The 13,799-nt window shown below is 41.1% G+C and overlaps 1 protein-coding gene and 1 long non-coding RNA gene across 4 annotated transcripts in view; one reads left to right on the forward strand and one right to left on the reverse strand.

Moving 5' to 3' along the window:
* Wdr70 (WD repeat domain 70) overlaps positions 1-13,799 on the forward strand; it is a 232,460-nt gene that overhangs the window by 99,360 nt on the left and 119,301 nt on the right. The window lies entirely within an intron of this gene.
* Positions 8,063-9,931, reverse strand: LOC127666742 (uncharacterized). Of its 3 annotated transcripts, none has more exons than XR_007973694.1 (3): positions 8,653-8,676; positions 8,227-8,270; positions 8,063-8,094 (listed from the first exon to the last, which is right to left on the reverse strand). It is a non-coding gene; the product is annotated as an uncharacterized LOC127666742 (long non-coding RNA). The 3 variants fall into 3 exon arrangements; XR_007973693.1 differs by lacking the exon at positions 8,653-8,676 and adding an exon at positions 8,609-8,632; XR_007973695.1 differs by lacking the exons at positions 8,063-8,094; positions 8,227-8,270; positions 8,653-8,676 and adding exons at positions 8,458-8,564; positions 8,609-8,652; positions 9,851-9,931.

Genomic DNA, 13,799 nt, shown 5'->3' on the forward strand with positions numbered 1-13,799 from the left:
GGTTCTTTCCAGCTTCTGGCTATTACAAACAGGGCTGCTATGAACATAGTGGAGCATGTGTCCTTATTGCATGCTGGGGAATCCTCTGGGTATATGCCCAGGAGTGGTATAGCAGGGTCCTCTGGAAGTATCATGCCCAGCTTTCTGAGGAACCGCCAGACTGATTTCCAAAGTGATTGTACCATCTTGCAATCCCACCAGCAGTGGAGGAGTGTTCCTCTTTTTCCACATCCTCGCCAACACCTGCTGTCTCCTGAGTTTTTGACCTTAGCCATTCAGACTGGTGTGAGGTGAAGTCTCAGGGTTGTTTTGATTTGTATTTCCCTAATGACTAATGATGTTGAACATTACTTAAGATGCTTCTTAGCCATCCGAAGTTCTTCTTGTGAAAATTCTTTGTTTAGCTCTGTACCCCACTTTTTAATAGGGTTATTTGGTTCTCTGGGGTCTCTTGAGTTCTTTGTATATATTAGATATTAGCCCTTTGTCAGATTTAGGGTTGGTAAAATCCCAATCTGTTGGTTGCCATTTTGTCCTTTTGACAGTGTCCCTTGCCTTACAGAAACTTTGTAATTTTATGAGGTTCCATTCGTCAATTCTTGATATTAGAGCATAAGCTATTGGTGTTCTGTTGAGGAACTTTTCCCCTGTGCCCATGTTCTCAATGATCTTCCCCAGTTTCTTTTCTACAGTTAGAAACAGTTAGTTTCAGGGTGTCTGGCTTTATGTGGAGGTCCTTGATCCACTTGGAGTTGAGCTTAGTACAAGGAGATAAGAATGAATCAATTCACATTCTTCTGCATGCTGACCTCCAGTTGAACCAGCACCATTTGTTGAAAAGGCTATCTTTTTTTTTTTTTTATTCACTGGGTGCTTTCAGCACCTTTGTCGAAGATCAAGTGACCATAGGTGTGTGGGTTCATTTCTGGTTCTTCAATTCTATTCCATTGATCCACTTGCCTGACATTGTACCAATACCATACAATTTTTATCACTATTGCTCTGTAGTAATGTTTGAGGTCTGGAATACTGATTCCTCCAGAAGTTCTTTTACTGTTGAGAGTAGTTTTAGCTATCCTGGGTTTTTTGTTATTCCAGATGAATTTGAGAATTGCTCTTTCTAACTCTATGAAGAACTGAGTTTGGATTTTGATGGGGATTGCATTGAATCTGTAGATTGCTTTTGGTAAGATGGCCATTTTAACTATATTAATCCTGCCAATCCACGAGCATGGCAAATTTTTCCATTTTCTGAGGTTGTCTTCGATTTCCTTCTTCAGAGACCTGAAGTTCTTGTTGTGCTTTACCTCTTCTTATATGACCCTATCTTCAATTAGCATGTACAAACTAATTGCTTCTGAAATTGCAGACAGTGAAAGCATTGAAAATTCACAGGCCAAGTCTATATCACAGAATGTATTAATACTGTTGGCTCTTTTTTGTTCATAGAATCCTCAAGCACTTGGTTATTAGTATTACATATCTATAAGCATCAAGCACTTGGTTATTAGTATTACATAGCTATAAGCATCGAGCAAGTTTTCTTATCCCCATTTGCAACAGTGTCCTAATTATATGAAAATCAAAGCCCTCAAGTGTTGACAAATTTCTCAAGCTTTATGTTAGTAATATACTTATCTGGTTTTCTTTGCATTTTATTGTCACTAAAAATTTAAATATATACAGCCATGTAAGAAACAAAACCATATTATATCTTATATATGTATAGTATGTACATACAACACACACACACACACACACACACATTCTGCCTTCATTTAAACATGACTCTTCTATACTCATCTTCTTCTTCTTCTTCTTCTTCTTCTTCTTCTTCTTCTTCTTCTTCTTCTTCTTCTTCTTCTTCTTTTTAGAATTATTTGTTTATTTTAGGTATGTTAGTACACTGTAGCTGTCTTCAGACACACCAGAAGAGGGCATAGGATCCCATTACAGACAGTTGTGAGCCACCATGTAGTTGCTGGGAATTAAACTCAGGACCTCTGGAAGAACAGTCAGTGCTCTTAACTGCTGAGCCATCTCTCCACCCCTCCCTCTATACTGTTAGGTACATATGCTAATGCTGTTTAAATTACTGTTTTAATGTCACTTTCAGTAGAATATTATTTCATTAAATGATCTTTTAATTTATTTTATAATTTTAATCAGGATTAGGAATACTGTTTTTAACTAGACAAGATGTCTTGGGACTGTGGGAATTTATAGTTGCAGTGTATTGACAGTTAATCTTATAGAACAGAGTAAATGGAGCCCTTATCAAGGTAATGGAACTTTAGTCAAAGTGATTTCTTTCTATGTGGAATCCAAGTGTCACTCAATTGCTGACACAGTGCGGCCCTGCCATAGGAGGGTCTTCAAATGTTCAGTTGTCTAGAATATAGATATTAAACACAGGGTCCTTGTGAAATGGATCAAAAGACTGGGGTGAGCCATTGCTGATGGTAGGAACCAATTGCCGATTCTACATTTGACATTTTTATTTCCTGTTTGACTTAGAATAATAATTAGAAGGAAAATCATTGAGATTCTTATTTTAAATAAAATGTAAGTAACTTGGGGTTGAGGGGAAATCGGCTGAATTGAAGATCATGTTTCTGGCAGTGGTAGTTACGGAGGGTATGATAGGAGTGAAATGTGTGGTCTGTCAGCATGAGGAACCGTAAGCTGTTGTTGCACAACTGCACATGACATTTATGAAGTTCACTTTAAAGAAGCTTTAACAACATCACTGATGCTGATGGCCACCCAAGCAGCTACTGCAATTAATGTGATGGGCTCCGAAGAGCACTGGCGAGTCACACACCCTGAATAAATCAAATGAGAGTTTACCGAATATGGGCTCTTTATTTTATTTTCTCAGTGAGTGCATGGAGACAGGCTTCAGAAAGCAGGGTTGTGCTAGCTAGTGCCACTGAGCGTGTCACACGCCAGGTGCACACTCATGTGTCCTTTTCATTATTGTCATTTCATTCTCTCACAAAAGATGGTGAGAATTCCTAGTGCTTCTTTTCTCCCTCTTCCTTTCCAGACAAAATTGAAGTTTTAAACTCCATTTTGGGACACCTGATAGGGAAGGGTGGAAGGTGGGTCAGACTCAGTGAAAGGAGGAGGATTTCAGTGTTGTCAGTGGTGACAGGTAACTGTAGTTTTAAGTGCTTGCCTTCTTGTAATGAAATACTCTCTGCTGGTTCATGGCAATTCTGAAAGTTTTATTAAGTATCTCACTAAGTATATTATGAAACACATAGAATATGAACATATCATGACACTAATATTCCTTTATTAAATAATCTACATTTGCTAAGAACTAATGACTGATGTATTTTACATTAGATGTCATGACTGTCCTGAATGTCTCAGTTCCAATAGTAATAACATCTACAGGAAATTTTGGTTCTGGATGCAGAGAAAGCCCCTGTGAATGCAATTTCCAAGAGAAGTATCATTTGTTTTGATTACATACTGTGATATCTATCTATGTTTTTCTGAAATAGTTTGCTCAGTATTTTTAAATTCCTGAGTTGTATGTGTAGTTGGTTCTAAATTTTATTTATTTTTTGAGTTTGTGATTGTGTGTGTATATGTATGTATGTGTATGTATGTTAGCATATGTATTTGTCACAGTACGTATGTGGTGGTCAGAGGATCATGTGGGTGTCAGGGATCAACTCAGACTGTCAGGCATGGAGGGCAGATGTGCTCCCTGCTGAGTTATCTCACCCCCATCCCGAATGTGTTTGAATGCATCGTGTTTCACTTTGTTAAAATGTTTTATTGTTGAAGGTTTATTCCTCTTCTCTGCATTATTATACTATTAGTAAAAGTGGTGCTGTATTTAAGGTTACTCAAATACATCTTGTGTGTTTGGAATCATACGGTCCTTACAGTGCAAAATGCAGTGCTATGTTGTGCTGCATTGTGTAGGGATAAAGACAGTGTCAAGAGCCGCACAGCACACTTTCTGAACACCTTCTCCCTGGCATCTCCAGCTAAACACAGCCTTCAGCTGTTTTTTCTGTGCGCTTGGCACTAGGCTTCGGGCTGAACGCAGTGAGAGCACAGCATCTCCTGCCCCTGACTCTGACGTGTCCTAGTTCCAGTGACCCTGAGCACTGCTTTACATCCTACAGCAGCAGGACGGCTCACATTGACTCTTACTTTCTAGAACCCTGGTGTTCCTGATGGGTGCTTTATCTTCCACTTGCACATATTTATAGAGATAAACTTTAAGTCTTCTATCGGGAAAACCAGGTTGTTCCTCACAGCTCTTACTCTTGAGGTAGTATGTCTAGCTTTGCTGTATCTGGTAAGAATATTAGCAAGAATACTAAAAGCTCATCTTCTGTTGATGTTTTCATAACATATTTATTTTCCAGATTCTTCACCTTAAGAGAGATGAGTTGAGCTGTTCTGTGGGGTGGGTTTGTAGTTCCTCTGTCTTCCCACTGCCTTCCTCTTCCCTCCTTCCTCATCTGGTTTCTGTTTCTTTCTTCACCCCCTTCTCATTTAACCCCAAATATGGATCCAGAGTCAACTTCTAATAAGTTGAATGGAAACATTAATTTGAATGTTATTTACCAAAAATGTTAATTAATATAAATACAATTCTTTGGAAAGCCTTGAAAAATTATAAATCATCCTTTGGTAACTTTTAGTAACCTTAAGTTTATTTTTTTTCTTTTTGCATTTAAAAATGTCATCTGCTTTAGTTTCTATTTCTGCTTTGACTAGTGAAGTCCATTTCATTGCATTTATTGCTTATATTTGTAATCTTTAGAAAATATTTTAATAACTTTTAAAAAATCTTTGATAGTAGATTCTGATATTTTGATTAGCCAATTTAGAACTAGTGCTAAATAATAATGGGAATTTAAAGTCATGATAGGCTAAAATTAACTGAGTGTTCTGATTAGTGTGAATCACGACTTGGTATATAATTTACTTTAATTACACTACATTTACTTTAATGGTCAGAGGGCATGCTCTGGATTCACTGATTCTGCACTACCATTAAGTAAGTCGCCATTTTCCTCTTATCTAAAGCCCTCTCAATGTTCTCTTTGGAAGATGTTTTTCTCAAAATGGAGCATTTCTGTTGAGAGCTAGAACACCTGACGTGGAGGAAAAGGGAAAGCTCCCCTCTACCCTCCAGCTACGTGCTGGAGCAGTTCAAGTGGGCAAAAGGCTCTTCAGTGGCTGGGATGAAGTTTCTTAGGCAGCTGAACAGACAATGGAATGTGAAGACTTCCCGTGAGAGGGAAATACTGGATAACTGTGTGGCAGACGGCTGTCCAGGCATGGTTTTCTGGCCACTAAAATTTCAGTAAGAAGATGGAAGACATGGGGTTGGGGATTTAGCTCAGTGGAAGAGCGCTTGCTAAGCAAGTGCAAGGCCCTGGGTTCCATCCTCACCTCTGAAAAAAATTAAAAAAAAAAAAAAGAATGTGCCATGTTCTTGCTGGGCAGTGGTGGCATGCATCTTTAATCCCAGCACTTGAGAGGCAGAGGCAGGAGTATTTGAGGTCAGCCTGGTCTACAGAGTGAGTTCCAGGACAGCCAGGGCTACATAGAGAAACCCTGTCTCGAAAAACCAAAAAAAGAAAAGAAAAAAAAAAAGAAAAGAAAAGAAGAAAAGAAAAAAAAAGATCGAAGACAATTATATTCTTCTGGGAAGATTTGTCTCTATTTTAGGTGGGGAAAATCAAGGGAAGGTCAGAGGGCTCTCAGTCTTGAAGTAGGTTCTAAATCCCCTTCAACTTGTCAAAGCATCAGTTTTGGGGACTAGTTTTATGAGCTCCAGGACTCTTGAGCTCCTGTGAACATGGACCATTTTCAGGATACAGGCATCCCTTATGGGACTTGCAGTTGAAAGTCAGTGGGATAGTCTGCTGGGTAAGCCACAAAAGAACCAGCATTTTGACCATTTCAGATTGAGAGCCTCTCATTTTTAAATTTCTGCTTCAATACATTTTAAAATTTATTTTTTATGATTTTATAAGTGTTTCATGTGTCTGTGCCCCATGTGTGTGTAGTGCCTGCAGAGGCTGGCAGAGGGCACCGGATCCTCGCTTACTGGAGGCACTGGAGGTACTGGAGGTTGTGAGTCACCATGATCCAACCTGGGTTCTCTGGAAGAGCAGCAACAGCCAGTGCTCCTAACCACTGAGCCATCTCCTCAGCTCCTGTTTCTGATTGTTAAAAGTTTATGTTTCTTGCTCATTGAACAAATTGTATATAATTATTATTGGTTCCTACAAGAATTTATTCAAATTTTTTGGCTATGTACTCAAATTACAACTGATGTGCTTCAGTTGTTCATTTTTAAAGCCAAACCAAAGCAAAGCAAGATTCCTCAAGAAAACAGAGGCCAGGGAGATAGTTTAGTTGGTAAGATGTTTGTTGTATAGGCACAAGGACCTGAGTTCAGTCCTTAGCACTTGTAAAAAGCAGCATGCACTTGTAATCCCAGAACCTGGGTGGTAGAGACAGGCTGATTCTGGGGCTTGCTGTCCAGCCAGACTAGCCTCATTGGTGAGTTCCAGGTCAGTTTGACAGACTCTTGAGAATAACATCTGAGGTTGACCTTTGGCCCCCATAACATACAAGCACACATTTATCACATACCTCCTCATACATCCCAAGGCGGACGGGGAGGGAGAGTTGCAGGGTCTACACAATCAAATTTTTTCAAAGCTTTGAGACAATTATTTCTTCACTGGGCCTTCCACAGATAATCCACCAGTCAATTTATTCATTACAGGAAGAAGACTTTTGTAGCCTAAGACAAAAAGCGATCGTTAGCCGGGCAATAGTCAGCCGGGCGGTGGTGGCGCACGCCTGTAATCCCAGCACTCTGGGAGGCAGAGGCAGGTGGATTTCTGAGTTCGAGGCCAGCCTGGTCTACAGAGTGAGTTCCAGGACAGCCAGGGCTATACAGAGAAATCCTGTCTGGAAAAAAACAAATCAAAAAAAAAAAAAAAAAAGTGAAATTCTCCGTCCTCAGATGTTGACTTTGGCTAAGGCCTCCATGGATGACTGGCAGGCTCATGCAGGAATAGATGTGTCATTATTAAATGACAGCTCAATGGAGTGTGGTTTGTCATACGTCCCTTCAAAGTAGCCCTATGAGGGAGAGTCATGGTTAACTGTTCTGGCTTCTCTGTATCTCATAGTAATGATACACTGTGTGCTATACTGCTATTTCTTTAAATGTTTTCTAATTATTTTCTCTTAATATTGTCTCTTTGATAAATGTCCCAGTTTCCTCTATAGTTTCTCCCTAGTTAGAAGAGTGGAACTGTTGGAAACAGGGATGAGATTATTATAGTCAATATGTAAATCCATATTTTAAAATTCTTTCATAAATATTTATCTTTCTGCCAGGAATGGTGGTACACATAGGTAATTCCAGTACTCTGGAATCTGAGGCAGAAGGATGGTGGATTTATGGTTACCTGGAGGCCAGCTTGTGCCACATAGTGAGAGAGATCCTCTTTCAAGAAAGACAGTAAATCTTCCTGGCAGACTAAAAAGATGCCCAACATTATGCTAAAGCAACATATTTTTATATGCCATATAACTTAAAGCGCAGCGGTAACTTCCCTGGAGAAAAGGAAGGATGGTAGGTGGAATCAGGAAGGATTTCGCTTGGCAGCTGTTTTGTTGGCAGGCGGCTAGAGCAGGGACAGCATCTCCTGTGGAAGGGTCTCGGCAAGGGGCCAGATCATAGTGAGAGTTATTTTTATAAAATAGATCTCACTGTATTGGCAAAGATTAGCCCTCTGTGGGTAGAATAATTTTTATTATGGTTCATATTATGACATATTACTTTTCAGTAATAAATGAGAAAGTCTGTTGATTTAACATAAAGATAGTGTATGAAGTCATATAAGTGCATTTGTTACTTGCCATGTGTATAAATTGTCTAATGTGTTAGTGTGACTTACTTTATGGAATTGAAGGAAACCATGGTAGAGGGGAAAGCTTAGGGTTTCTCTCTTGTTCTGTAGGCTGTGGCTCTGGAGATAACCTAGGCTGCTCTCTTGTTCTGTAGGCCATGGCTCTGGAGATAACCTAGGCTCCTCTCTTGTTCTGTAGGCCTTGGCTCTGGAGATAACCTAGGCTCCTCTCTTGTTCTGTAGGCCTTGGCTCTGGAGATAACCTAGGCTCCTCTCTTGTTCTGTAGGCCTTGGCTCTGGAGATAACCTAGGCTCCTCTCTTGTTCTGTAGGCTGTGGCTCTGGAGATAACCTAGGCTCCTCTCTTGTTCTGTAGGCCGTGGCTCTGGAGATAACCTAGGCTCCTCTCTTGTTCTGTAGGCCGTGGCTCTGGAGATAACCTAGGCTCCTCTCTTGTTCTGTAGGCCGTGGCTCTGGAGATAACCTAGGCTCCTCTCGTGGCTCTGGAGATAACCTAGGCTCCTCTCTTGTTCTGTAGGCCATGGCTCTGGAGATAACCTAGGCTCCTCTCTTGTTCTGTAGGCCGTGGCTCTGGTGATAACCTAGGCTCCTCTCTTGTTCTGTAGGCCATGGCTCTGGTGATAACCTAGGCTCCTCTCTTGTTCTGTAGGCCGTGGCTCTGGTGATAACCTAGGCTCCTCTCTTGTTCTGTAGGCCATGGCTCTGGAGATAACCTAGGCTCCTCTCTTGTTCTGTAGGCCATGGCTCTGGAGATAACCTAGGCTCCTCTCTTGTTCTGTAGGCCTGTGGCTCTGGAGATAACCTAGGCTCCTCTCTTGTTCTGTAGGCCTTGGCTCTGGAGATAACCTAGGCTCCTCTCTTGTTCTGTAGGCCTTGGCTCTGGAGATAACCTAGGCTCCTCTCTTGTTCTGTAGGCCGTGGCTCTGGAGATAACCTAGGCTCCTCTCTTGTTCTGTAGGCCTTGGCTCTGGAGATAACCTAGGCTCCTCTCTTGTTCTGTAGGCCTTGGCTCTGGAGATAACCTAGGCTCCTCTCTTGTTCTGTAGGCCTGTGGCTCTGGAGATAACCTAGGCTCCTCTCTTGTTCTGTAGGCCTTGGCTCTGGAGATAACCTAGGCTCCTCTCTTGTTCTGTAGGCCTTGGCTCTGGAGATAACCTAGGCTCCTCTCTTGTTCTGTAGGCCTGTGGCTCTGGAGATAACCTAGGCTCCTCTCTTGTTCTGTAGGCCTGTGGCTCTGGAGATAACCTAGGCTCCTCTCTTGTTCTGTAGGCCGTGGCTCTGGAGATAACCTAGGCTCCTCTCTTGTTCTGTAGGCCTGTGGCTCTGGAGATAACCTAGGCTCCTCTCTTGTTCTGTAGGCCTTGGCTCTGGAGATAACCTAGGCTCCTCTCTTGTTCTGTAGGCCTGTGGCTCTGGAGATAACCTAGGCTCCTCTCTTGTTCTGTAGGCCGTGGCTCTGGAGATAACCTAGGCTCCTCTCTTGTTCTGTAGGCCGTGGCTCTGGAGATAACCTAGGCTCCTCTCTTGTTCTGTAGGCTGTGGCTGTGGTGATAACCTAGGCTCCTCTCTTGTTCTGTAGGCCATGGCTCTGGAGATTACCTAGGCTCCTCTCTTGTTCTGTAGGCCTGTGGCTCTGGAGATAACCTAGGCTCCTCTCTTGTTCTGTAGGCCTGTGGCTCTGGAGATAACCTAGGCGCCTCTCTTGTTTTGTAGGCCATGGCTCTGGAGATAACCTAGGCTCCTCTCTTGTTCTGTAGGCCGTGGCTCTGGAGATAACCTAGGCTCCTCTCTTGTTCTGTAGGCTGTGGCTCTGGAGATAACCTAGGCTCCTCTCTTGTTCTGTAGGCCTGTGGCTCTGGAGATAACCTAGGCTCCTCTCTTGTTCTGTAGGCCTGTGGCTCTGGAGATAACCTAGGCTCCTCTCTTGTTCTGTAGGCCATGGCTCTGGAGATAACCTAGGCTCCTCTCTTGTTCTGTAGGCCATGGCTCTGGAGATTGTCCACTTGCACACAGAACTTGTCCTCATGGATGTCTAGGGTGGGAAGTGCTGGATTGGGCCCTTCACTGTTGGTGCCCTAGTCCAAAATGTATTGCTCACCACATTTTGCCTACCTTGAAGGGCATCCTCTGGGTTTGCTTCTGGAGTTGAGGGCTTTAGGCTTCATGTTAAGACCCTCGATCCATTTAAATCGGTTTTTGTATAGGGTGGAAGATAAGAATCTAATTTTATTTTTTTTGCAATTAGAAATCCAGTTTTTTTCTGATATTATTTGTTGAATAGCTGTCTTCTTTTTTCATGTATGCTTTTGCTTCAGATGAGGGCCTAATATCTAGAATTTACAAAGAATTTCAACAATTAAATACCAAGGAAACAAAAATTGGCAGCCAACAAATAGGCAAACTGAATAAGAGGTTTTCAAAAAAAAATCAACAACAAAAACAACAGATGGCTCATAGCAGTTTTTAAAAGTGTCAACTATCCATAGCCATCAGGGAAATGCAAATGAAAACTACTTTGAGATCCCACCTCATCCTGGTTGGAATGGCTGCTATCAACAAATCTGACCACAAACCTTGGAGAGGATGTGGAGAGAAAGGAACCATTATTCACTATTGGTGGAGCTAAAAGTTAATGCAGCCATTGGAATTGGCCTGGAGATAATAAAAAAAAAAAATTAAAACAGAACTCCTATATCACCCAGCTATTTCCCTTCAGGGCATATACAGAGCTAACTCCATAGCTACTGTAGAGATACTTGTACTCACCCATGTTTATTTCTACTTTATTCACTATAGCAAAGAATTAGGATCAGCTTAGTTGTCCAACAATAGATGAGTCGGTACTAAAAATTTGGAGTGTGCATGAGTGTGCATATGGTTTATCTTGTGTGTGTGTGTGTGTGTGTGTGTGTGTGTGTGTGTGTGTGTGAATATTCTTCACCTCCAAAGGGAAAAAAGCGTAATCATAAAATTTCCAGGGAAATAGCTGGACTTACAATGTTCAGTATTAAGCAAGGTTCTTCATTTGTGGGATTTAGCCAATAATGTATGCATATGTATAATCAGATACACATACAGGCCCAGTGTTATGTGGAGAGAAGAAAATGAGAAAGGCTTAATTATTAGGGGATGAGGAAGGGTTGGGTGCAGGCTGTGAGCAGTGTGGTGCAGGGCCTAAAGATAATTGATTTTCAGGTCTAACTGTGTCGTGGATTTTGTTTTGTTTTGTTTTTTTTTTTTTTTTTTTTGGTGGTGGGCAAGTGCATAAAATATATTTGATAACAAAAGTATAAGGCCTAGTGTGACATGCCACAGCACCCTTCTGAGGAGCCACTCAAACTGTAGAAGTCACTGAGATGCATACATTTGGAGCATGGCATATTTGAGTGTGTGATGCTTTTCTCTTTGTTAGTTCTTTATAGTATAGTTGTGAAAAATAAAAAAAATAATCAAAAAGAAATGCAAGAAAGGACAAGGAAGCTCTCCTGGTTCTCTTTGCACACGGCACCTAAGATGAGCTCATGATCGTAGGGTTGGTGTGACTCACCAGCCAACTGTAGGGCAAGGTTTTTAGATAGTTTGGAGGGTCACTTCCTTTGTTCTTTAAATAACTTTATAGAAAAACTGAAGATTAGAGTGTGAAAACTATATATCAACTAATGGGTTTGATGTGTAATTTCTTCTGTCCAGGTAGGCAAATCTGACGGTTTTGAGGGATGCTTACTCCTTTGATTGAAGATGAAAAACTGTGAGGCTCCCACTGAAACCACAGCTGTCTAGGACCTAGGAAAGTTCTGCTGGGAAAATGAAGCTGCTCTGTTAGGGAGCTAAGACTTATTTGCCTCTTCTTACATTGCAGTATCCTCTCTCTCCCCACCTCTGTCTTTCTCCTTTCCTCCCCCTGTGCCCATGCTTGCTGTAGCCAAGGATGACTTGAATTTCTCATCCTTCTGCCTCCTCCCTCCAGTGCTGCGATCACAGGCTTGCACACTGCACATCCCACTTGGCTTACTGGTGTTCATGTTCAGACTCAGGACCTCCTGGCCACGGGGCCAGCACTGCGGACTGAGCTCTATCCCTCCCTACCCGCAGTATGGGGTTTCTGAATCGTGTTAGGAAGGTTTCTTTTCTGTTGATGTTGGGTGGTATTTTTCTAATTGCTTTTTTCATAGCCATTGTTTAGGTGCAGCCCATGTTTTATAGAAACTTTTGTAATTGAGATATAAAGACAAAACTTTTTAGCCTTGTAGAAATAATAGTACCATGAAATGAACTTTTCTAAAAATTACTTATTTATTTTTTGAGATTATAATACCCAGCAGCAAGAGAAGAAGACCCTGTAGCTCATGCCTTATTTGATTTCTCAGTGGTAGAGGTAAGAAGGGGCTGTTAATAGAGTGCCATCTTTGGAGAACTTGAAGCAATCTGAAGCGAAAGGAGAGTTTGTCGTGTTCTTTGTGAGCGGCATTCAGGCAATTTCTCTGGATACATAATACTCTAAGGTCTAATTTATAGTTACAGACAACCTATAACCTTGACAAATCACGTCTTTCGTGGTGTGTTCTGTTTCTTCTTTCTGCTGCTCCGCTCCAAAGCTGCTTTGATGTCATTACTAACTGGGCTGGTGAAACAGCTTCGCTGGTAGGCATCTTTTGCTGTAAAAGTCATCCTCTTTTGATCTTAACAAGATGGACCCTAGTCGTTTATCGTCTTGATGAAAGGAGAACCTTGAGTCGATTTATTTTATTACACATCAGCTTGCTGTGTGAAGTTACTTACCCTGGCTGTATTTACAGCTGCTAATTCCCAGGAAAACAGGTGTCTTCATATTATGGAGCTCACTGGAATTTAGACATTTCTCTCTCTCTCTCTTTTTAATAAGTCAATCCATCAAGATGTCAAAATCTTCAGTTATTTAGTGTCATTTTTAAAAAATGTTTTAGAAAGTTCTTACCGTTCTATAGGTAAATTAGATAACCCCATGAAGGATAATTTTTAGGCAAATAATGCATAGGGCAATGCATACAAGATTTGAAGATGCTCATCATACTGCTTTGGAAAAGCAATTATTTTTTATTAGAAATGAAAATAATTAATAAAAACATTGCTGTCACTGGCTTTTGACAACACACTCATGTAGACGTAATTCACACACTATAAGTTTTACCCTTTAAAAGAGTGCTTAGTAGCTTCACACATACTTAGAATTGTGTGGCCATGGCCATCTAAGTTTTAGATCAGTTTCATCATCATGATAATGCCATCTACTAGGGTCATTCCCTGTTTCCTTTTTACCTCAACCTTTGGCAATTGCTATCCTACTTTTGGATATCCTTTGAATTTTAGTTTAGTTTTGCCTAGTTCAGTCCAAGGATTGAGAGTGAAAGATACATTCATTGGCAATAGAATGGAGTTGTTTTTTTTTTAAAGGTCCTCTGACCTCCACACATGTGCTTCTGCATGAGAGAGTGTGTATAAACACAAGTGTGCACATGCCCGTGTGTGGTACACTGAAAAAGAAAAAATAATAAAGAAGAAAGAACTGTTAGAAGCATCGCAAGACTGCCCTTGTATAAAGCGCTCACATGTAGTGAAGAAGATGTTGTGCAACAATTCTAAGGGAGTGACATGCTCAAGAAGCATCTCTCTAAGGAGTCTCAGGCTCCTTTGTGACAGTGATGATGCAATGTAGGGTACCAAATGTTAATTATAGTAATTGTTATGTGACTATTTCAAATGTTTTTGCTGCCTTTGTAGTAGCGATAGCAGGACAGACAGACAGACCGTCAACAGCTAAGGTAGTAATATGTAAATCCACAGGTTGAAAAGATTCTACTCCAGAATTAATGCCTTAGGTTTT

This window comes from Apodemus sylvaticus, chromosome 16 (genome assembly GCF_947179515.1).
Source record: "Apodemus sylvaticus chromosome 16, mApoSyl1.1, whole genome shotgun sequence".
Classification (NCBI taxonomy): domain Eukaryota; kingdom Metazoa; phylum Chordata; class Mammalia; order Rodentia; family Muridae; genus Apodemus; species Apodemus sylvaticus.